The sequence below is a fragment of the Hemicordylus capensis genome, chromosome 1 (genome assembly GCF_027244095.1).
Source record: "Hemicordylus capensis ecotype Gifberg chromosome 1, rHemCap1.1.pri, whole genome shotgun sequence".
Lineage (NCBI taxonomy): Eukaryota > Metazoa > Chordata > Lepidosauria > Squamata > Cordylidae > Hemicordylus > Hemicordylus capensis.
The window spans coordinates 10,362,217-10,383,973 of NC_069657.1; the positions used below are offsets into that span (position 1 = coordinate 10,362,217).

General features: G+C 45.5%; 1 protein-coding gene across 15 annotated transcripts in view; it reads right to left on the minus strand.

Moving 5' to 3' along the window:
- KTN1 (kinectin 1) overlaps positions 1-10,557 on the minus strand; it is a 149,404-nt gene extending 138,847 nt beyond the window's left edge. For all 15 annotated transcript variants that reach the window (XM_053256036.1, XM_053255997.1, XM_053255988.1 and 12 more), the window contains exon 1: positions 10,420-10,557. The gene's annotated coding sequence lies outside the window, so the exon portion shown is untranslated. The remainder of the gene's footprint in view (positions 1-10,419) is intronic.
- Between the last annotated feature and the right edge of the window lie 11,200 nt (positions 10,558-21,757).

The following is a 21,757-nucleotide window of genomic DNA, read 5'->3' on the forward strand; positions in this document are numbered from 1 at the left end:
ATGACAGTGCTGGGAATTAATTTACTATTATTCCCATGTTTGAGAACAGACTTGCACTACTTCTGATCTACAAAGTCAAGCACTGCCTACTAGCAACATACTGCAGCTTGCTGGGTGCTTGACAGTGACAGCCCTTGACTTTGGTTTGATGCATCCCAGGTCAAGCCTGTAACAGGAAAAACTGTCACGGACAGAACTATTATCAACAGACCTACTGGAAATCTGGGGCAGTCTAGAAGATATGGCTGGGTTTGGATAAGGGAAACCAAGTCTGCGCTTAGCCACTGACTCACTGATTAGGGAAAACTGTTCTCACAGCTTAGCTGGAGCAAGTGCTCTATTATGGCTTCCAACAGCAAAAACAAAAACAAATACAATTTGCAATACATGCAAAAGGAATGACAGTATTACAAACCAACACTGAATGAAGACGATGTGTTGGTCTAACTTTAAACATCCACTGCTTTAGGTGGGAGGCACAACAATTTTCTTCTCATAACACATCTAAAGACAGAGGTCCAAGAAACATTCTTAACCAAAATAGAACAGCATTTTCTTGACCAATTCCCCACAATCTGAAGTGCAAGTGTGTAAAGGAATGTCCATCTGGTACATTGGAACCCTTCAGATTGATTGCTGATGCAGTCCTCTCAAAAGCCAACTTTCTATTTTCTGATCTTATCAATTCATACTAATAATCTGATTTAGCACACATTCATTAGCTAATCAAGTTACCAGAAGTACCAGTCATAGGATAAGGGGGCAGGTTCAAGTGTGCATTAGTAACTGGTTGAAGGAGAGGAAACAGAGAGGGCAGGGATAAATAAACAGTTCTCACAATGGAGGAAAGAAAGAATTGGGGTCCCCCAGGGATCTGTACTGGGACCAGTGCTATTTAACTTGTTCACAAATGATCTAGAAGTTAGGGTAAGCAATGGGGAGGCTGAATTTGCAGATGACACCAAACTATTTAGGGTAGTGAAATCTAAAAGAGATTGCGAGGAACTCCAAAAGGATCTCTCCAAACTGGGCGAGTGGGCGGACAGAATGGCAAATGAAGTTCAATGTTAACAAGTGCAAAGTGATGCATATTGGGGCAAAAAAACCCCAACTTCACATATACATTGATGGGGTCTGAGCTGTCAGTGACTGACCAAGAGAGGGATCTTGGGTTCGTGGTGGACAGCTCGTTGAAAGTGTCGACTCAATGTGCTGCAGCTGTGAAAAAGACTAATTCCATGCTAAGAATAATTAGGAAGGGGACTAAAAATAAAAATGCTAATATTATAATGCCCTTATACAAATCTATGGTGCGACCACACTTGGAGTACTGCATGCAGTTCTGGTCACCGTATCTTAAGGACCCTGTAGAACCGGAAAAGGTGCAGAAGAGGGCAACCATGATGAACAGGGGCCTAGAGCACCTTCCTTACAAGGCAAGGCTACAACACTTGGGGCTCTTTAGTTCAGAAACAAGACAACTGAGGAAAGACTTGTTAGAGGTCTATAAAAATCATGAATGGTGTGAAGCAAGTTGATAGAGAGAAATCCCCCCCCCCTTGCATAACACTAGAACCAGGGGTTATCCCATAAAACTGATTGCCGATAAATTTGGGACTAACAAGAGGAAATACTTTCCCACACAATGCATAATCAACCAATGGAACTCTCTGCTGCAAGATGTGGTGACAGCCAACAGCCTGGATGGCTTTAAGAGGGGTTTAGATCAATGCATGAAGGGCAGGTCTATCAATAGCTACTAGTCTGAGGGCTACAGGCCACCTCCAGCCTCAGAGGCAAGATGCCTCTCAGTACCAATTGCAGAGGAGTAGCAGTAGCTATTGTCTGCGGGCTGCCCAGAGGCATTTGGTGGGCCGCTCTGTGAAGCAGGATACATTTGTTCAGATTGCTTAAGTTGCTGTAAGTTTCAACAAGCAGACACACTCCTAACTGTGCATAAAACAGAGCATTAGCATTTTTTAAGTGTCCTCAGACTATGCTTAATAAATTTGTCTTCTCCTAGTAAGACTTTTTGCTCCTCCCACCCCCTTTTAAGTTAAAAGAATCCTGTGTATAGAAAAATATTCAGCTAATGAGATTAAAGGTTATCATGCCATAGCACAGTCACTATAGTTCTAGTATGTGGTACATTATGATTCCGCTAGAGTTCCAATATACATTTAAGCCACATTTATTAATATTTAAATTAGCACGTCTCCATATGCCACTAAGTAAATTACATTTTAAAACACAACCACACAAGTTTTAGGAGAGAGAATCCCAGCCCTCACGTTCAAAATCTCTACCACCTGTTAGCCCACTACCAGAGCTAAACTTACAGCATAGCTCCAGAATATAATTCAGGCTCTGCCTCTAGACTAGAAGAGATCCATTATTTTTTATTATTTTTTATTATTATTATTTTACACAGTCAGACAGGTGTTATTGACTGGTTTGTTTTATCCAGACATCGAGTCCTTCCCAAGGACCTGGGATGCCAGAATTTTATTGTCAATTGTTATAGATATTGTCGCAGAATATAGGCTGTTCCCAGTAAAGCTGCTTTTTGTAATTGGCTGATGGTGATTTCTGTGGCCCCTATGGTGTTGAGGTGCTCTTCAAGGTCTTTTGGAACTGCACCCAGGGCGCCAATGACCACTGGGATTATTTTGGTCTTCTTCTGCCACAGCCTTTCAATTTCAATTGGTAGATCTTTGTATTTGGTGATTTTTTCTATTTCTTTTTCTTCTATTCTGCTATCCCCTGGTATTGCTATGACAATTATTTTAACTTGTTTTTCTTTCTTCTCAACTACAGTTATATCTGGTGTATTGTGTGGCAGATGTTTGAAGATGTAAAAATATTATGGGACTTCCAACTACAAACAGACATTTTCTTCAACTTTTTCAATTTTATGGTCCCACCCATTTTTTGGCTACAGGTAGCTTGTATTTTTTGCAGATGTTCCAGTGTATCATCCCTGCTACCTTGTCATGCCTTTGTTTGTAGTCAGTCTGTGCAATCTTTTTACAACAACTGATTAGGTGGTCCACTGTTTCATCTGCTTCTTTACAAAGGCGGCACTTGCTGTTTGTTGTGGATTTTTCTACTTTTGCTCTTATTGCACTTGTTCTTAGTGCCTGTTCTTGTGCAGCCAGTATTAAACCCTCTGTTTCTTTCTTCAAGTTGCCATTCTTAAGCCATTGCCAGGTCTTGCTGATGTCTGATTTTCCACTTATATTGTGCAAATATTGACCATGCAGGGGCTTATTTCTCCATTTTTCTGCTCGGTTCTTGACTTGTTCTTTCTTGTAGGCCTGCTTTCTTTCATTGGTGTTGAATAGTTTCGCGTTATTGACCATTTGAAGTGCATCTTCTTCACTGTCCTTGATATATTCTTCAAGGCCTCTTTTCTCCTCCTCTACTGTTTGATGGACTTGCAGCATTCCTCTTCCACCTGAGCTGTGAGGGAGGTATAGCCTATCGACATCACTGCGGGGCTGCAGAGCATGATTGATGGTTATTATTTTCCTGGTCTTATGATCTAGCATCTCTAGCTCTGCCTGGGTCCAGTCTATTATTCCTGCAGTGTATCTGATAACAGGTATAGCCCAGGTGTTTATGGCTTGTATGGTGTTCCCGCCATATTATTATTATTATTATTATTATTATTACATTTTATATTCTGCTCTTCCTCCAAGGAGCCCAGAGCGCTGTACTACATTCTTAGGTTTCTCCTCACAACAACCCTGTGAAGTAGGTTAGGCTGAGAGAGTACTGTCTGGCCCAGAGTCACCCAGCAAGTATAATGGCTGAATGGGGATTTGAACTCACGTCTCCCCAGTCCTAGTCCAGCACTAATCCAGCACTCTAACCACTACACCACGCTGGCTTCCATTATGGGCATGCCTCCACGAACGTCTCTCTCCACCTAAAGCAACCAACCAGTGCACACTACTCACTCTTGAAAATGACAGGATATAGAAAACAAGATAGTTTATAAAGATCCATAGCATGGATTATAATTAAACCACAAGCAGGCACCAAATATGCAGGAGGGGCCACAGCCCATCAGAGGAAAACGTGTTTGTGTTCAGAAGGTTCCAGTCACAATCCCCAGCATTATCAGTTAAAAGGACCTCCTTTGGAGAGCAATTGCCAGTCAGAGTAGACAGTACTGGACTAGATGAACCAGGGGTCTGATTCAATATGGGGCAATATCATACAAACTAAAAATTAGGTGAGAAGGAATGACAGCCGATGGAACATCATTCCAAATTGCTTCACAATCCTGGCCATAGGTCTCAAATACATTTAAGAGATCTGGATGGGTCAAAACAAGCTCCAACTTAATCCCTCCAAGACTGAGTTGCTTTTGCTTACTCCTCGATCTGGCCAATTGCAGTCTGAGTCTCTCCCTGGACGGAGTTGCGCTGCCCCTGAAGGAGGTGGTCTGTGTCTTGGGGGTCCTTTTGGACGCGGTTCCTGCCCGAGCAGCAGGTGGAGGCCGTGGCCAGAGGTGACTTTGCCCAGCTTCGGCTGGTTCGCCAGTTGTGGCCCTATCTCGACCGGCAGGTCCTGGCAATGGTAACTCATGCCCTGGTCATCTCTCGTCTGGATTACTGTAATGCGCTCTATCTGGGGTTGCCTTTGAAGATGAACCAGAAGCTTCAGTTGGTCCAGAATGCAGCGGCCTGCCTGCTTATGGGTGCTAGAAGATATGATAGTGCAGGGATTCTCAAACTTGGGTCCTCAGGTGTTAGTGGACTTCAACTCCCATAATCCCCAGCCTCAGTGGCCTTTGGTTGGGGATTATGGGAGTTGAAGTCCAATAACACCTGAGGACCCAAGTTTGAGAATCACTGCAATAGTGTAACACACCACCTGCAGTTGCTGTTCTGGTTACCTATTTGCTCCCAGGTCCAATTAAGAGTGCTGGTTCTTGCCTTTAAAACCCTTCAGGGCACAGCGCCTGTTTACCTTCAGGACCACCTATCCTGGCCAGTCCTGTCCCATCCTGTGAGAAATTCTCAAGTTGCCTTTCTTTAGGTCTCTGGCAGTCTCTCTAATTTTTTTTTCATCTGTGTGCAGAATAGATTTTGTTCTGGGCGGCAGTATCAAGGCAGTGTGTGCACATGCATTCAGAATGGGGCCTTCCTGATTCAACCTGAGTGGGATCTAAAATTAACTGAGCGGACATCAAAAAATGTGTGAGTGTGCACACATGCACACGCCTTAGAGGGAACACTGGTCCCTGGTCTCAGAGAGGTCCATAGTACTAGGGCCCGTGGAAGGGCTCTCTCTGTTTCCGCCCCTTCACTTTGGAATTTTCCCTGCCCCCCTGATTCAGGCTGCCTCCTCCCTTTCAGCCTTTAAAACCTTATTGAAGGCATTTCTTTGCACCAGTCATTTGCCCTTTAAATTTTTATTTTTATTTTTAATCTCAGGTGCTGTTCTTACTTTGTACACCGCCCTGTGTCTGTAGATTGGGCAGTATATTAAATATTTTAATAAATAAGTAAGAGGGGAGGGGTCAGAATGGTTTCCTACAAGACCTACAGGAAAAATTATAAACGAGCACTTCCCACCAGGAATGGTCAGAACCACAAGTCCATCCCACTCTTACTCAACAACAGGCCTCAGGAAATCTACTAGTCAACTGTGACGAGTGAAAAAAGTCCTGATGAATAATGTACCATCATAGCTTGAGGAGCCATCTGATGAGTAAAATATGTTGTCTGGCTGGTGAACTGAGTCAACTTTTCTTGAACTGTGCTCAACATCATAAAATGTCACCAACAGAAACAAAAAGGTAGTCAACAAAAACCATAAGCAGTCTCAATATCATACCCAGGTCAATAGCCAGACCAATAGAGATACTGGTAGTTATCCAGTAACTTTCCAAGTGCACGAGAGAACTCAGTAGCCAGCCATCTCACAATCTTGTTCCTCAAAAAAAGTTTCGAGTTGGGGTAGTAACTGATTAGGTAGGACATTGCAACAGTCTGAAGAGCTTCCAATTTCCACATGGGCACTGGCAAAGGTCAATTCATACTCACCTTTGCCAATATTCTTTTGGAGATAAAGAGCACTATTGTAAACTGCTTTTTTGGTAAGCAAAACTGCATAATCTATTGGTTTAGCTGTCAGACACTTACTTGGAAGTTGTACTGAAATTAATGAGACATGCTCCAAGCAAAGTATATTTAGGACTGTAGGTTAGGCTTCATTTGCTGCTCTATTAACAGCCACTGCTTTCCTAAAGTCAGTGACATTTGAGGCAGAGTACACTACTTCTTCTGAAGAAATACAAGATGCCAAGTCCCTACAACATTCATAGCAAACAGCTAAAGATCTCAGAGAACCCATTATTGAAGCAGTTTTATCAAGGTAAATCTGATTATTTAACCATAATGAATTCTCTATATAGCACACTCATCATACAGCTGTTACACAAGAGTCAAGAAGTGTACCATTATAGAAACAGCTCTGCTCAAAATATATCTGCGCTGTATTCTATTCACACACACCCATCCCCATCAGCTTAAATACATTTCCAAAACTTTGAGAAAGAAAATGAAGTTCTCTTAAATTCACAGGAAGGACAGGCCTGACATTTATGCATTGCTGTCATTTATACAATAACTGAACTAAAAACTTTTGGAAACAGAAAATGTATTAAAATAGGCTTTATTATACAGATTATTTTTGTGTCACTTGTTTAACACATCAGAAGTGAGCTTCAGGATTGAGCAAGGATTTGAATCTAGATCTCTCCAGTATTAGCCCAACATTCAAACCTATACTCCCCAACCACCCTGGTCCAGCAAGCATAAAATGTTTTAGTATCTGGTGTCATTGATCATCAGTTCAGTTTGGAGAAACAAGAGTGTGTTTGTAGAGTGCTTTGATTAGAGTTAAGAGGTTCATGTTTTAAATACTTGCAAAAGGAATATATTTTCAAAGTAAAAGACGACTCTAGAGTCCTCAACATTATCCTTCTCAAGACAATTATTTTTAAAGAAGGAAAGTCAGTAGCCATAATTATTACACATGCATCCTATCCCATCCCTAGGGCCAAAACATTATCCAGAATGGCTGACAGCGGTCAGTTTAGATTCCCAAGACAAATTAATAATAACATCAAATTATCTTACCTAGGGATAAAAAAATATTCTCAGAGGCAAAGCCTCTTGCACACCCTCTGGAGAGCCAGAGCATGCAAGAATCTACTGAGTCATCATGGGTCTAGTCTGCACTGTGGAAAAGCCTTTCAAAGTCCATTCACACATTAGGATTTGGGCCCAAGAAGCACAGAAACAGCTCAGCCCTAATGCTCCACATCCACCACTGAAGCTGCTGGAGAGTATTTCCTTACTAACATCATCCAGGTACCATATCCTTAAAAATATGGGCAGAAAGAGCTGCATTCTCATAGCAGGCTCAGCAACATGCTATTACCTGTGCCTTGAAGTATAAAGCCTAGATCTCAGTACTTTCTAAAGGCAAAAGGCTTTCATTTGGTTGCTGGGGGTTAAGTCAATAGCATGATTTTTTTTCCCCCATTCACTACATGTCTACTAGTGTCCTCTGATTCTTTTTTCTTATGTGCATTCCCCCCACCCTGTAATGTATTACCCACCCTGGGAACTCAGTTCAAATATAAACAGCTTAAAGGTAGATGGAGGACTCGGTCGAGTAGGATGTCTCTACTCTCAAGATTCTTCAACTGCACCATGACAATTTCACAAGGGGGACTGAAATGAGCAAAGTCTTCAATGGTCTCCAGGAAAAGTTCCAACTCTCTCATGCACGCCCGTTGCAGTCAAAGTAGGGCAAAACTTTTTAATAAGGCCAACTAATATATCAAAGCAGTGGGAAAACTTTCAATTTCTCCAGAATTCTTCAGGTTGGATGCTGCTTAACATCTAGCTTGAAGAGCAGCCCTGGAGAACTCAGAAGTTTGCCACTACTTGTTGACATTTTAGTAATAAAAAAGGTATTGCCCTACTTTGGATTTCCCCCACTTTAGGACTAACACAGCTATTTATGCTTTTTTGACCAAGGAAGAAACTATGCTGAAGCACATTGTCCCAATAGAGTGCTAGATCTTCTTATACAATTCCCACTCAACTTCCCTCCCTCAAGCAACCTTGTGAGAAGCCCCAAATCCTTCAAAAGGCAAGCATCCACATCCAGTTTCCTCATGTCCTTAAATATCACTTATATCCACCAGAGAACTCAAGCATATTTCATTCCAATCAGGGCCTCTTCAATAAATAACACCCACATCCCTTGTGAGCTCAAACACCCTGTATCTCCAGGGGCTTCCCTCCAAAAGATTCTTCCTCCTTTCAAGGCCAAATAATCAGTGTAGAACAGATACCTACTCCAGTTTAGCTCTTTTAGCTGAGCTCAGGTGGTCAGAAAAGAGGTAAAGTGGGTGGGAGAGAAGTCCTCTCAATCTTACTCTCAGTATCTGCTATCAGGAGATCCCTCCACTGTCAGCTAATGGGGCTCTTCAAAGAACATCATCTTTTCTCCTTTCTAAGACAAAAGGAATCCCCTTCCCAAACCTACCTCTATTAGACCTGAAGAGGTCCTATAAGAGGTCTGTTAGAAGTCCTCTATTGACCTGAACTGTAACCCCCTAATTTTTTAACTCCCTCTGCAGACCCATCTCAAAGGACAGTGCACAGACTTGCCAAAAAATGACCTCACTTTATGCAGAAGAAGCCCAAGACTCTCAACACACACCCCCAAGCACCCCAAATTTAAGATGGAGAGGGGGGTCAGGAAGGCAAGAGTGGAAAGAGGACACACTCCCTTCAATACATTCACACACCAACTGCTTAAAAATCATAGATAGCTATGTTGGTAAACCCAAATGTTTATTAAAGTAAAAGTGTGCCATCAAGTTGATTTCGATTCCTGGTGAGCACAGAGCCCTGTGGTTGTCTTTGGTAGAATACAGGAGAAGTTTACCATTGCCTCCTCCCGCACAGTATGAGATGATGCCTTTCAGCACTGTCCTATATCGCTGCTTCCCGATATAGTACCAGCCGGGATTCGAACGGGCAACCTTCTGCTTCTTAGTCAAGCATTTCCCTGCTGCGCCACTTAAGGTAACCAACTAAAACACAGCAAAGCAGTCGGCTTTTAAGTTTGCCAGAACTCCTCTTCAGACCGGATATTAAGCAAAATGGGGGCACAGAGAGAACAGGGGAAATGGGACATGGCAGAAAAGGCCCAATAACCCACAATTTCCCTCCCTTTGACCCTACCCACATTGCATACATACACACCCTTATACTGCTGAGCCAGAGTGGCGGACCTGAGGCTCTCCAGCTGTTGTTGGACTACAACTCCCATAATCCTCAACCATCATAAACCGTAGGTGGGATTCGTGGCCACCCCATGGAATAGCCACCCCACCTTGCCTTGTTGACACGCGGATACGGATTGAAATCTCGAAGGCAGTCAACTGGAGAAGGAGGCATGGAGGAGGGAAGAGAAACCCGCTCATTCCTCCAGCTCCGTTTTAGCCACCCAGGAGGAGAATACAGCCGCCTCCTGCCCCACCTCTGCCTGCACCCTCGCAGGAGCCCCACCACCACCACCACGCACGGAGCGGGGTCCGTTTCTCCTCCTCGCTCTCCCTCCTCGGAAGCGGAGCGGAGCAAGAGGGCGCCGCAGCATCGCCCGCCTCGCGAGGAGGAACTCGGCCTAGACTGGGGGGGGGGGCTGGAGGAACCCCTTGGGGGGCAACGAAGCTTGCCCCCCCGACCCACCCCCGAGTCCATTTCCCAGTGGTGGCAGCAGGGGGAAATGGCGGGGGGGAGGCACGGCGCACGGGCAAAAAAGTGCATGCATGAGGGGCGCGAGCGGCTGCGCCCCATAGATTTAGACTCCTGAACCAGAAGGGGGGCAGGCCACTCATTGGGGGGCTTGTTTGCTTGCACCCCCGGCTCTGGGGCCACCCGTGCACCGCCCCCGCCCCCCCGAGTAGGGGCCATGGGGGGATATGGAGGAGCAGCCGGTGGGGCGGGCGTGGGCCTCCTCCTCCGGCCACCCAGCGGGGAGAAAGGCCCGCCGAGGACCTCCGGGGCCCGCTCCACCACGAGGCGACCCTGGGAGCGAGACCCCGCCGCCGAGCCGTGAGGAGGAGCCGGGCCGGGCTCGTCGGCCTAGCCGGCCGAGGCGGCGCCCCAGGATGAGGGGGAGGAATGAAGGGAGGGAAGAAGGAAGGAACTCGGGAGGGCGGCCGCAGCCAACGCCGGCGCCACGTTCCCCAGCCGGGCTCGGCTCCTGCCTGGCTGGCAACCCGGCGGGCGGGCGGGCGAGCTCGCCGCCCTCCAGTCCCGAGCCGCGGCGGGGAGAGAGCGCCGGGCAGCCGGGCCGAAGCCGCGAGCGACGTACCTGGAGGCAGGCGGGCGGGCGGGCAGGCGGCAGGAGCCCGGCCGGCAGTTTGTCAGGAAAGGGGAAGGCGAGCCACGGGAGGGGCAGCCAGCCGGACGAGGAGGAGGCGGCGGTGGTGGCGGCGGCGACGGCTCCTCCTCACACGACGGGCCTTCTTCGGGGCGGAGACGGGAGGAGGAGGAGGAGGAAGGCGGGCGGGAGGGAGGCGGCCCCGGCACCACGTCGGCGGCCCGACGCGGCCCTTCCTCAGCCGCCCGCCCTCCTCCGCCGCTCCCCGCTGCCTGTTAGAAGCCCCACCAGCCTGCCTTGGCCGCTGCTCCGCCATGCAGCCTTCAGCCCCAAATGGTTAGAAGGGGCCGCAGAAGAAAGAGGAGGAGTGGGAGGTATCTGGAGAGATCGGGGCGGGGGGGGCGCTTTGCACATGCTCAGGGCCACTCTCTTCTTCGTGGCCACCTCGCGCCGTCCTGGGCAGAGTGCCTCTGAGGACGTGCAGAGCGCTCCTTCCGTCTACGCCTCAGTCTGGCGGCCAGCTGTCCCACCCCCGCCACGTGCCTCTGAGCCAGATCTATTCGAGGGGGAAGGCGGGCAGAATCGAGGCCTGCTCTGGAGCCGAGGGGCTCCCGTGGTTGAGTCCCGGACTGTCTCAAATCAGGCCGCCGTGTTTCAACTCCTTCCCGGCCACCTCTTTTCTTTGCTGGTGATTTTCTGGTGCAGCAGCTCCACAAGGAGTAAGGACATCAAGCCGAACTGGGCCAGTTCAGGCATTCAATGCACATTACTTGGTTTCTCTTAACACTTCTTGGTTCCTGTGCATTCACACGTGCGTGCCCGATTGCAGTATCAGCAATGGCGTGGCGTGTGCAAGTGGGTCGTCAGAAAAAATGATAACACCACCGAGAGCAATGGCACCATTCAGCTGCCAGTGATGATCACGGGAGCAGTTAATCATTAAGTGTGGAGAGCATGTGTGCTTGTGTGAGTGAGCCAAGCCTTGATGACCGGCAAGGCAACCAGTCTGAGAAAGAGAAGTATTGTTTGGCTTTTGCTATGCAAACCATTGGATGAACTTTCTTGCTGAAAAGCAGTATATAAATATTCTGAATTATAATAATATGAGAGACATAAGAGTTAGGCCTGCAAGGTTAAGATCGCTGGTGACGACCTGTATCTGAAGTGAGTAAATGGTTGGTGACTTGCATCTGAGTGTGTGACTCATTGAAACTCAGTGACTTGCTGAAAAGGCATCATCATCTTTGAGGTGCTGGAAAAGTTCTGTCTCTGGCTCATTCGTACATGCCTGACATCACTTGGTGATGCAACATCAACAGGCAGACTATTCATCCCTCCCCCTCTCACAGTGTGTGTGGGGGGTGGGAGGGAATCCCTGCTCAGATTTCCCATGACAGTTTTTTGAGTGAGCACAAGATAATGAAGGGAACTGATAAATAGGCATACACTTACCATACCTCATTTCTAACATTAGAAGTGTTTCTGAAATAATCATTAAAATTAAAAGCTTTCTGCAGTCTACCCTGAAAGCACTGATCCCATTTGTGTAGTGGCTGATGTCAGTTTCTGAGTAAGGGAATATGTTCTACACATGTTCAGAAGTAATTGCACAAGGGTGGATTCTCCTTCAATTGAGGTTTTCAAACACAGGTGGACAGCCATCCGTCAAGGATGCTGCAGACGTTTCCTGCACCGAGAAGAGGGTTGGGCTAGAAGACTTCCCAGGTCCCTTCCTTATATGCTATGATTCTGTTATTCCACTCTGCTTCAGGCTGATTTTGCAAGAAAGCTCTGCAATAGATTCTGTGAAATCTGCTAGTAGCAAGATAAGACCAGACTTGCTGTGTAGTTGCTGGAGAGGAACAGAGTGTACCTTAATGACTGGTTAATATATTTTAAATTTTAGTTTTTACCTAAGTTGAGTACAATTTAGTAAGATGTAAGAGAGAAATCCATGAGCAAAACAAATATCTTGGACTTTGAAAAGTCCAAAATGTACATGCTTTGAGCTACACTTTTCTTCTGGGATATATACTTGCAGAAATAAAACAAAATAGTTGAACCTAGCTTTTTGATAAAAACTGAATACATAATTGACTTTTCTGTCACTTCTTCCACAAAAATAGTTTCTGTTAGCCACAATTACAGCCACCCAATGGCGCAGTGGAGAAGTGGAGAAGATTAGCAAGCCAGAGTTTACCGGCAATGGTAAACCCTCCTATATTCTACCAAAGATAACCACAGAGCTCTGTGGTCGCCAGGAGTTGACACTGACTCAACAACACACTTTACCTTACCTATTAACAACAATTAATAAAGATAGCTTCTCCATTGTTTACTGGAAACTTTGTCGAACAAACTCCTCATGTGTCTTAAGGCTACCAGCAACCCAACTGGGACGTTGTCTTTACTCATTGCCAGTAATGCATACCGCCTACTTTTCAAGCTGTATCTTGTTTGACACAGTACTGTGCCACCCCCAGCACAGTACTTCCAGTGACTGTTCCTGGTGTCTATCTTATGTTTCTTTTTAGATTGTGAGCTTTTTGGGGACAGGAAGCCATCTTATTTATTTGTTATTTCTCTGTGTAAACCGCCCTGAGCCATTTTTGGAAGGGCGGTATAGAAATCGAATAAATATAATAAAATAATAACAACAACAACCAACAAATGTAACCAACAAATGCAAGATCTAAAAAACTGAAAGCTAACAAATCACCAGGGCCGGATGGCATCCATCCAAGAGTCCTCAAAGAACTCAAATGTGAAATTGCCGACCTTCTTGCTAAAATATTTAACTTATCCCTGAAATCGGGCTCTGTACCAGAGGACTGGAGAGTGGCAAATGTAACACCGATTTTCAAAAAGGGATCCAGGGGAGATCTGGGAAATTACAGGCCAGTTAGCCTAACATCCGTTCCAGGCAAATTGATGGAAAGCATCCTCAAGGATAAAATTGTAAAGCACCTAGAAGAACAGGCCCTTCTGGGAGTGAGCCAGCATGGCTTTCGCAAAGGTAAATCTTGCCTCACCAACCTTTTGGACTTCTTTGAGAGTGTCAACAAGTGTGTGTATCAAGGTGATCCAGTTGACATAGTCTACCTGGACTTCCAAAAAGCTTTTGACAAAGTTCCTCATCAAAGGCTCCTGAGGAAACTTAGCTGTCATGGGATAAAGGGACAAGTACATGTGTGGATTGCTAACTGGTTGAAAGACAGGAAACAGAGGGTAGGTATCAATGGAGAGTTTTCACAATGGAGGGAAGTAAGAAGTGGGGTCCCCCAGGGATCTGTACTGGGACCGGTGCTTTTTAATATATTCATAAATGATCTAGAAGCAGGGGTAAGCAGCGACGTGGCCAAATTTGCAGATGATACCAAACTCTTCCAGGTAGTGAAATCTCAAACAGATTGTGAGCAGCTCCAAAAGGATCTCTCCAACCTGGGGGAGTGGGCGACAAAATGGCAAATGCAGTTCAATGTTAGCAAGTGTAAAGTGATGCACATTGGGACGAAAAACCCCAACTTCAAGTATATGCTGATGGGATCCGAGCTGTCGGTGACGGACCAGGAGAGGGATCTTGGGGTTGTGGTTGACAGCTCGTTGAAAGTGTCGACTCAATGTGCGGCAGCTGTGAAAAAGGCCAATTCCATGCTAGGGATCATTAGGAAGGGGATTGAAAATAAAACGGCTAACATTATAATGCCCTTATACAAAACTATGGTGCGACCACACTTGGAGTACTGCGTCCAGTTCTGGTCACCACATCTTAAAAAGGACATTGTTGAACTGGAGAAGGTACAGAAAAGGGCAACCAAGATGATCAGGGGCCTAGAGCACCTTTCCTATGAGGCAAGACTACAACACCTGGGGCTTTTTAGTTTAGAAAAAAGACGACTGCGGGGAGACATGATAGAGGTCTATAAAATCATGCATGGTGTGGAGAAAGTGGAGAGAGAGAGATTCTTTTCCCTCTCACACAACACTAGAACCAGGGGTCACTCCATGAAATTGATTGCCAGAAGGTCTAGGACCAACAAACGAAAGTACTTTTTCACACAACGCGTGATCCACTTGTGGAACTCTCTGCCTCAGGATGTGGTGACAGCCAACAACCTGGATGGCTTTAAGAGGGGTTTGGATGACTTCATGGAGCAGAGGTCTATCAATGGCTACTAGTCGGAGGGCTGTAGGCCACCTCCTGCCTCAAGGGCAGGGTGCCTCTGAGTGCCAGTTGCAGGGGAGTAATGGCAGGTGAGAGGGCATGCCCTCAATTCCTGACTGTAGGCTCCCGATGGCATCTGGTGGGCCACTGTGCGAAACAGGATGCTGGACTAGATGGGCCTTGGGCCTGATCCAGCACGGCTGTTCTTATGTTAATAATAACACCAGAATTAATAAGTGAAAGAACAAAGAAAATTAAACATTGGACTGCGCCAGGCGACGATGAACTGCATGGCTTTTGGCTTAAACACCTAACAAGCCTTCATAAACAACTATCAAAACAGTTCAATCACATTTTGCAAGGAGGTGATATTGAACAATGGCTAACAACTGGGAAAACTCATCTCATCATGAAAGACCGAGCAAAAGGTGCAGTTCCAAGTAATTATAAACCAGTGATTCTCAAACTTGGGTCCTCAGGTGTTATTGGACTTAAACTCCCATAATCCCCAACCAAAGGCCACTGAGGCTGGGGATTATGGGAGTTGAAGTCCAATAACACCTGAGGACCCAAGTTTGAGAATCCCTGTTATAGACCGATAACCTGCCTGCCAACCATGTTCAAATTATTAACTGGAATAATAGCAGATGAAGTCATGCAACACTTATTAACTAGCAAACAGCTTCCAATTGAACAGAAAGGAAATTGCCCGAACACCAGAGGCACAAAAGACCAGCTGCTGATTGACAAAATGATTTTAGAAAACTGCAAGAGAAGAAAAACCAATCTAAGTGTTGCATGGATTGACTACAAGAAAGCCTTCGATTCATTGCCTCACACATAGTGATGTGCATCCCCCTGAACCGGTCCGGATGGGCACGGGGGGGTTGTAGCTTTAAGGGCGGGGGGTGTAGTACTCCCCCCCCCCGCCGCTCTTCCCCCTCCGGCGCTGTGATATTTGCAAAAGTTTCTGGGGCGGCGCGTGTGCACTCGCTGCTGCCGCGCGCGCGCGCTCCGCAAACATCACCGTCTGCGGAGCGCGTGCGCGGCAGCGGCGAGTGCGCACGCACGCCACAACGGGCGGATGCATGGAGCGTGTTTGAGCTCTAGCCGGCTAACGACGGGGCCAGGGGCGGCAGGGAGAAACGCTGCCGCCCCAGAAACTTTCGCAAATATCACAGCGCCGGAGGGAGAAGAGCGGCGGGGGGGGGGGTAAGTACTACCCCCCAGCCCTTAAAGCTACAACCTGCCTCCGTGCCGAGCCGCTGGACCGGCTCGGAGGCCTCCAGAATGGCCTCTGAACCGGTTCGGGCACACCCCTACTCACACATGGATACTAAAATGTTTAGAAACAACTGGTGTCAGCAAAAACATTCAGATATTTATAAAAAAAGCAATGAGCATGTGGAGTACACAGTTAACAATCAATGGCGAGACACTTGGACAGGTTAGCATTAGAAGAGGCATTTTCCAAGGGGACTCACTATCCCCTCTGTTGTTTGTAATTGCCATGACCCCACTTTCACAAATACTAAACAAACAGGCCTTGGATACCAAACATCTAAAACATCAAGTAAAATCAACCATCTGCTGTACATGGACGATCTGAAGTTGTATGGAAAGTCCCAGTAAAGAAATCGAATCACTGCTAAACACTGTCCGCATATTCAGTAGCGATATAGCAATGGAGTTTGGACTAGATAAGTGTGCTGCATTAATAATGAACAGAGGGAAAATAAGAAAAACAGAAGGAATAGAACTGCCCAATGGAAGCAAGATCAAGAACCTGGAAGAGAAAGAACATTACAAATACTTGGGCATTCTCCAGGCTGATAACATCACACACACTGAAGTTAAAAGAAAAATAGGAAGTGAATACATCAGGAGAGTTAGAAAAATCCTCAAGTCCAAACTCAATAGCGGGAACACCATACAAGCCATAAACACCTGGGCTATACCTGTTATCAGATACACTGCAGGAATAATAGACTGGACCCAGGCAGAGCTAGAGACGCTAGATCGTAAGACCAGGAAAATCATGACCATCAATCATGCTCTGCACCCCCACAGTGATGTCGATAGGCTATACCTCCCTCACAGCTCAGGTGGAAGAGGAATGCTACAAGTCCATCAAACGGTAGAGGAGGAGAAAAGAGGCCTTGAAGAATATATAAAGGATAATGAAGAAGATGCACTTCAAATGGTCAATAACGCGAAACTATTCAACACCAATGAGAGAAAGCAGGCCTACAAGAAAGAACAAGTCAAGAACCGAGCAGAAAAATGGAGAAATAAGCCCCTGCATGGTCAATATTTGCACAATATAAGTGGAAAATCAGACATCAGCAAGACCTGGCAATGGCTTAAGAATGGCAACTTGAAGAAAGAAACAGAGGATTTAATACTGGCTGCGCAAGAACAGGCACTAAGAACAAATGCAATAAGAGCAAAAGTCGAAAAATCCACCACAAACAGCAAGTGCCGCCTTTGTAAAGAAGCAGATGAAACAGTGGACCACCTAATTAGCTGTTGTAAAAAGATAGCACAGACTGACTACAAACAAAGGCATGACAAGGTAGCAGGGATGATACACTGGAACATCTGCAAAAAATACAAGCCACCTGTAGCCAAAAATTGGTGGGACCATAAAATTGAAAAAGTTGAAGAAAATGAAGATGTAAATATATTATGGGACTTCCGACTACAACAGACAAACATCTGCCACACAATACACCAGATATAACTGTAGTCGAGAAGAAAGAAAAACAAGTGAAAATAATCGACATAGCAATACCAAGGGAAAGCAGAATAGAAGAAAAAGAAATAGAAAAAATCACCAAATACAAAAATCTACAAATTGAAATTGAAAGGCTGTGGCAGAAAAAGACCAAAATAATCCCAGTGGTCATTGGCACCCTGGGTGCAGTTCCAAAAGACCTTGAAGAGCACCTCAACACCATCGGGGCCACAGAAATCACCATCAGCCAATTACAAAAAGCAGCTTTACTGAGAACCTATATTCTGCGATGATATCTATAACAATTGACAATAGAATTCTGGCATCGCAGGTCCTTGGGAAGGACTCGATATCTGGATAAAACAAACCAATCAATAACACCTGTCTGACTGTGTAAACAAGAAATAATAATAATAATAACTACTACATGTGGGATGTGGTTCTAGGAGGAACGCACGTGGCTTGATGGGGTTTGTGATACAATCAGAAACCTGCCCTTGGGCCATATGTGGACCACACTGCTTTGCTGATGAGGGTGACATCCGTGATGGACAAAAGAATACTTGTCCAATTCAATCCTAGGTGGGTGTGCCCTAGGGCATAATAGCTTTAATGGTTGGAGCGAACTGTATGGGCTAAGGGTGAACAACTGGACTTAAAATTCACCTAGCCACCGGAAAGATTCTCCAGGTACAAGATAAGCATTTCTTTAGAGACTAACGCTCTGTTCCTGCCAACCCAAGCCAGCCCATTAGCGCTTGTGATTTCAGGGTGGAGGTGAGACAGCTTCATCCGTGTTTCTGTAGAGGCCATTATTACTGCCAGTGCCAATAATTGAAGTTTTAACTATTCCTTAGGAAATAGTTATTTTAACTCACATCTGGTTCAGCCAAGCAACCTCTTTTCTGTATGACCACCCAGAGGAGTTATGAGGAGCCCCATCCAGGCACGCGTTTGCACTTTTGATCTGGGGTCGCTACCCCCAACTGTTTGTGCCAAGCGACGGGCTTGAGAGTTTTACACAGACAGCAGGCAGTTGAAGAGAAGTCACACTCCCATGAGTCCCAACCAGAATGGAGTCTGCAATCTGCCAGATCCAGATCCAAAGTACAGTGCGGGGTGCTTCTTGTTGGGCGGTTTCAAATAGGGATGTGCACGGAACTGGGTGGGGTGGTTCGAAGGTGGAAGGGTGTACTTACCCATCCCTCTGCTTTTCCCTTGCTGGCACTCCATTTTTTAAGGCTCCTTTGGGGCAACAGCATACCTCCCTGCTGTCCCGTCCTCTCTTTGCCTGGAAGTACCAGGCAAGCATGCGCCTGTCGCGTGTGTGCTCAACATGTGTGAGCATGGCATGCCTTAAAAGGGCCTCCAAATGGGTTTGTGCACATCTCTGGTTTTCTTAACAAGTGGCTTGAAATGTGCTCAATAAATGCATTAATTGTCCACTTTTCCAGCAATACAAGATCCTTTTAGAACTCATCACAGTCTGCTCTGGACATACCATAATAGTTTAACACTGCATTTCCCCACAGAAATAGAAAAAGGCTAAAATGACATCCAGGCTTAAATTCTGGTAAAAGCTGAACGTTGCCACTGGCCATGCTTCTATATGAGTGTTTGGATTTTTCTCATGAAATAATTCTGAATTAGGAAGAAGGCATCTCAGGATTATTTCATGTCTTTGCTGCTACATTTGGTTTAGAGATGAGGACCCTGAGTGGAGGCCCATCACACCACAGTGAAATCCTGGGGTTCTCCGTTGATTTCTACAGGCAGTTCTAATTCTCAGAGTGAACCAGGAATGGCCAGTTGGACAATGAGATGCTTTGGGGGGCATTTTCCTGTCCTTGTGATGTTCTCACATCACTGGGCACCTTTCTCCAGTTCCTACATTTATGCATAAGAAAACAAAGGCCACAATATGTCCACTCACTCTTTCTCCCCACCCATGCTGTGAGAAAGAATGGCCTGTTTCTGCCGGTCTGCCCACTACTGTTTCCTCTCTTTCCTGTTGCTAACCCTACAAATGCATTACTACGTTGTACTTTTTTTTTTTTTAAGAGCCTTTAGTAAAATATATTGTCCAAAGATCCAGACATCAGATAATAACAAAAAGAGCTCCCCCTCCTGTCTGCACAGTGTACAAAGGATCTCAGCACACCTGATCAGCAGGAAAGCTGGGTGGAAGGTATAATCAAATCTCCATGATATGTAATGTAACGTAACGTAAAGTAACCCCACTTTTCTGCCAGTGGTATGTCCAGAGATTCCACACACAGGAACTTATGGGAACAATTCACATCTCTTTCTCTCTTTCTCTCATTTTAACTGTCTTTCTGAAATACCAGAATATATTCCAAGCAGTGACACAGTTTACTCTGTATATCCTTTAATTATTTTCAGAGTATCTGGGAAAAGTCAAATTCTCCATTTATTTTTGAAACTTATGTTAATAGTGATGCTACAGTGCACAGTAGAGAATTAGACAGGCATTTCTGTTTAGTTTTCCAAGTACATCTCTACACAGTATTTGGGTATTTCATGAGCCCCAGCATACTGAAATTTGTAGTTTCCCAGCATTTTTTGGTCTGGCTACGTTCACTGCTAAATAGTTTTTGAAATATTAAAAGATTAACGAGCTTGACTTGTATTTTTCAGCTGATATTATAGTAAAGTTATCTGAAAGATGAGTGTCAGATGTTTGGACAGGGGGTGCAATTTCAGTGCTTGCCCTAGGTGCTATTTTCCCTAGATACGCATCTGCTTTTATTATCTGTCTGTATGATTTTTTTTTTTTAATGAACATATCTGTTTTGTCTGTGAGAACTGCTTTGAGCTGTCTAAAAGAGTGCGGTACAAACATATTTTAAATAAATTGTACAGTATTCCAAGTCCAGACTAAGTTTGACAAGAAAGAGCACCCCTCCATCCTCATCTGCTATCTAGTACTAAATCTCACCTGTATTTTGGGCTGGAGGGAGGAAAACAGTGAGTGGCATGGCCAGACTTACCATGAAGTTGGCTGACATGGCTGCTTTAGGGGGCAAAATGAAATTGTGGTCAGGGGCAGCACAAAAGGCCCACCAACATTCTCCATGGATGTCCCACAGAGGAAGGAACGCAAAAGAGCACCAAGTGGCTTTTCCTCTTCCCTTCTCAATAGAAAAGGAAGAAAGGGGGAGAGATGTGAAAGTAGAAAGGAACTGGGGGTGTGATTTTCATAGAGAAAAAGAGAACGGGAAGGGAGGGGGCACCATGTTCTGCTCCACTTCAGGCAGCAAAATCACATGGGCTGGCACATTCAAGCAGGGCTATTACTAGACACTCCAAAGATCCAGGTCCAAAGTCCCCTTTTTATAATTAAACTCAAATATTCTTACATCTGACTCCTCCACAAAGGGAAACTGGAGGAGATGAGTTTGGTGTTGGGGGCTAAAGCATCTGTTTTGTCCCCAGCACAGCATATTTTAGGGAGGAGGCAGTGACAAGAAGTGATGATAGCTACCAGTTGCAGGGCAGCAACAGCAGGAGAGGGGGCATGCACAGACCTCTTGCCTGTGGGCTCCCCAGAGGCATCTGGTGGGCCACTCACACATCCTGTGTGAAACAGGATGCTGGACTTGATGGGCTTCCTTGGGCCTGACCCAGCAGGGCTGTTCTTACGTCTGGTCTCAGCTGACCAGGATGGAACTTGTCCTATGGCTGATTTCTGAAATTCCACAAGAGAATGTGGCTTACACTAATGGACAGTGAGTGACACAGGACTAACTAATTAGAATGTTTATTATTCTTATTATGGTTATGTTGTTGCCAGGGCCATGACTTGGTTAAATAAACCTTACTTGTGTGGCTTTTAATCAGTTAATAAATGTAATTTGTATACACCTGCCTATGAACAATATTTCTGGTGGGAAAAAGCATGATCTCTTCATCTGTGCATGCTGCAACAGGCACCATCTCAAAATAATGACTTGCCCTTCTTCCTCATATGAAGGAGGGAAAGTGCCTTCTGGCAACACCTGCCACCCACATGTTCCTAAGTACTTATATTAAAAACAATTCATTTTCTTCTAAATCTGCTGCACAAGCAATGGGGCACTTTTTATTAATAGTTTGTATTGTGTTTTATTTTTACCTTCAGAATACAGCACATATCAAGAAAATATTAGGAACATAGGAAGCTGCCTTATACTGAGTCAGACCATTGGTCCATCTAGCTCAGTATTGTCTGCACAGACTGGCAGCAGCTTCTCGAAGGTTGCAGGCAGGAATCTCTCTCAGCCCTGTCTTGGAGATGTTTCCAGGGAGGGAACTTGGAACCTCAGATGCTCTTTCCCGCAGTAGTGGCCCCAACATTTTGCAGTGCTCACATGTAGTCTCCCATTCAAATGCAAACCAGGGCAGACTCTGCTTAGCAAAGGGGGGAA